Here is a 2,975-nt window from a genome sequence, read left to right as displayed (position 1 = left end):
GTTGTCGTTGATGTCATTCACATTCACGAGCACCTGAGATGGTGGACAAGTTTAGCTGGGGCTGACCCCAGTCAGCCCTGTGCTGGGCCCAGATCCCTCATCTGGAAACTGGACCCAGTAATCCTGCCTCATGGGGCTGATGCAAGAGTCGTATGGGATAAGGGATGTGGGAGGGCCTTTTAAGCTTTGCATAGATGAGTGATTGTTATTGTCAAAGCCTTTTTATAGGCATAATCGTATTATTGATAACAGTGCTGTGAACTTCTATTCATTACTATACTGTGATGATTTTACATGGTCTCATTTGGTCTTCCCACACACTGCAATAGTTTTTATTATCTCCCTTTCATAGAGCAGGAAAGTGAAGCTCAGGAAGGTTAAGTGACTTGCCCAGAGTCACACAGTAAAAAAGTGGAAGATCAGGGATATGAACCCCTGTCAATTTGACCAGAGTTTGTGATCTTCCCATGGAGGAGAGGAAGGCAGGTATCATGGTCTGATAGGTACAGCCACACGAAATGGTGTAGTAAACCCCTCAAAGTCATACGACAAGTTTGGGTGGGTTGCCACGACCAGGACTGGGCTCTTGGATTTAGGTGTTCCTCTTGGACAATCTTTCTTCCCTCCTTCCCCATTGGAGCTTTCTGGGCTTCATACTCCCATCACCCCCAAGTTGGGGCTCTGTCCCACCCACCGTGGTTGTGGAGGTGAGGCGGCGTGACAAGATGGGGCACTGGTCTGTGGCAGTAACGATCAGGGTGTATCGGCCATGGCTGATCTCGTAGTCCAGCTCCTTGGTAGCACTGATGACGCCCTGGGGGATATATAGAAGGCACAAGGGCGGATCGATGGGTGTTGTGTCTGGACCACCCTGGGGATCAGCTCCTTCATAGAGCACCCTCTGACTACCCCAGGAAGTAGGCCCTGACATCTTGGCTATGATAGGGAACACTTATTCCCACCCCACCCAAGCCTTTTATCCTCCTGCACTGGCTGCCCCACAGTTTCCGCCCAGAGTCCATCTTTGCTCTGCCCCTACCCCCATCCCTGGCATGTCACTGAGTTCCCCTCCAATTCCTTCAGCAAGTCGACCCTCCTCTTGGGCCCCACCATCAGCTGCTGACCGTGTGTCTGTCCATATGGAAGGTGTTGACGATGTTGCCCGCAACGATGGCGTAGGTAACTGTGCCATTGGGCCCCTCATCCAGGTCCAGCGCCTGGATAGTGATGAGGCTGGCGTTGATTGTGTCCGGGCCCTCATCTAGTAAGATCTCATAGTGGGGCTGCTGGAACACGGGCGCGTTGTCATTCTCATCCACAATAGTCACGTACACGTGCGTGGTGGCCTGTGGAAAAGAATGTGGCCAGGTTTCTTGGTCAGCTGGCTAGAGAGGTTGAAGTGGAGCCAGCTGTATATTCTACTAGGCTGAACTCACAGTGTGATCCAAATGGTGAGAGAAAGGGAGAAGGATAAGATGGAGGGAAGTCACAGGCTGGAGGAAATCACAGAGACTCCACCAAAAGCTAAGCTAAGTAACTGCTTAGGTCCAAGATGGCACTTGCACCACCACTCCTTTGTCCATGCCCATAGCAGACATCACTAATCAATCATGGCACTGCTGAGGCCCGATGCAAGCCCAGCATCCTTGGCAGCTCAGTGACCTAGGGATTAAAATTGGTATATAAGATGAACCCCAGTAACCACCACCATAGTTTTGCCTGAGCCAGGACCTTACTGACCCTGGGCCTCCATCCAGATCACAAAAGGCAAGAATGTGATGTAGTCAACCCAATACAGTATTTAAACTTCGGCCATTGTTCAGGTAAATGTAAGAAATGCCTATTTTCAGGATTCTAAAGGAGGAAGACATTTGGGGCAATTTCATGGGAAGAATTTGTTGAGTGGTGAAAAACATGCTTACAGAACATGCTTCCCTGAAAGAACAGTTTCTACAACATGTTTCCTGTGACTGGCCATTTTTGACTAATGCTTGGTCCAATTGGGTCACATGTAATATTTAGCCAACTGGAACTCAGTGATTAGCACCATAGAGAAATGGCTACTGTGGCACTTCACAAGCAGAGTAGCTAAATGAGAGAAAGAAGTTAGCTATATGCTGGTATTCTTTGTCCCTTGCCTCATTCCCTTCCCGCCCCCAATTCTCTGTTTCTCCACCTGAGCGGGTGTCCCCCCGTGGACTACCTCACCTGGGCTCCCTTAACATTTGGCTTCCAGATGGGTTTGACCAATGGGAGGTCCTGACAGAAGACGGGAGGAGGAAGGAGAGAGAAGTGGGGTGTTTATTTCCCATCCCTTCCTTTCTTCACTGTAGTTCTGCCCATGGCTGTGTTTGTCCTGCTGGGTAGCCCCCTTTCATAGCTCCAGCTTTCACTAGGCTCTGGTCACCTCACCTCCTCTTCTTGTCCTTTTGGATACGTGGGTGGCAATGGCTTCCTGCAGTTGCTAGTCTGAGAGTGCTTTGCCAGCTCTCTGTAAACAGGCCCTCCATTAAACTATCTTTGGTTGAGCCCTGACTGTGCCATATCTTTACTGCCAGGACACTAATACAAACCATTCGTCAGCACAAGAGCACTACCTTAGCGGAAAGGGGCTAGATTTCAGCCTCGCTGCTGGGGGCGGCCGTGTTGACATTTCTCCACTTTTCCAGACTCCTGGAAGTGGGTCTAACAATCTTTCAAGCTGCAGGGGCTGGGAGTGGGGGATTCTAAAGGAGCTGCCCCATGGAGCCTGTTCTGAGGCCAGGCCTGAGCTTGGGAAGGGAAGGGTGAGTCTGACTTCCTCTGGCCTCTGGGTTAGGAGGAAGTCAGTGCCCCGAAGGTCCTCCCAGTTGAGCCCTTCCTGCCCTAGCATTGAGAAAATAGTGCTTGAGGTTTCTGAACCATGCCCACAGCTTAGGCAATGCCTCTGTGTCTCACCCTGCTGCAAACTCAGAAAACTCAGCAGGTGAGAAGTG

This window comes from Pteropus vampyrus, unplaced genomic scaffold (genome assembly GCF_000151845.1).
Source record: "Pteropus vampyrus isolate Shadow unplaced genomic scaffold, Pvam_2.0 Scaffold202, whole genome shotgun sequence".
Lineage (NCBI taxonomy): Eukaryota > Metazoa > Chordata > Mammalia > Chiroptera > Pteropodidae > Pteropus > Pteropus vampyrus.
The sequence above is the reverse complement of the archived record's forward strand: the minus strand, read 5'-3'. Positions refer to the sequence as shown.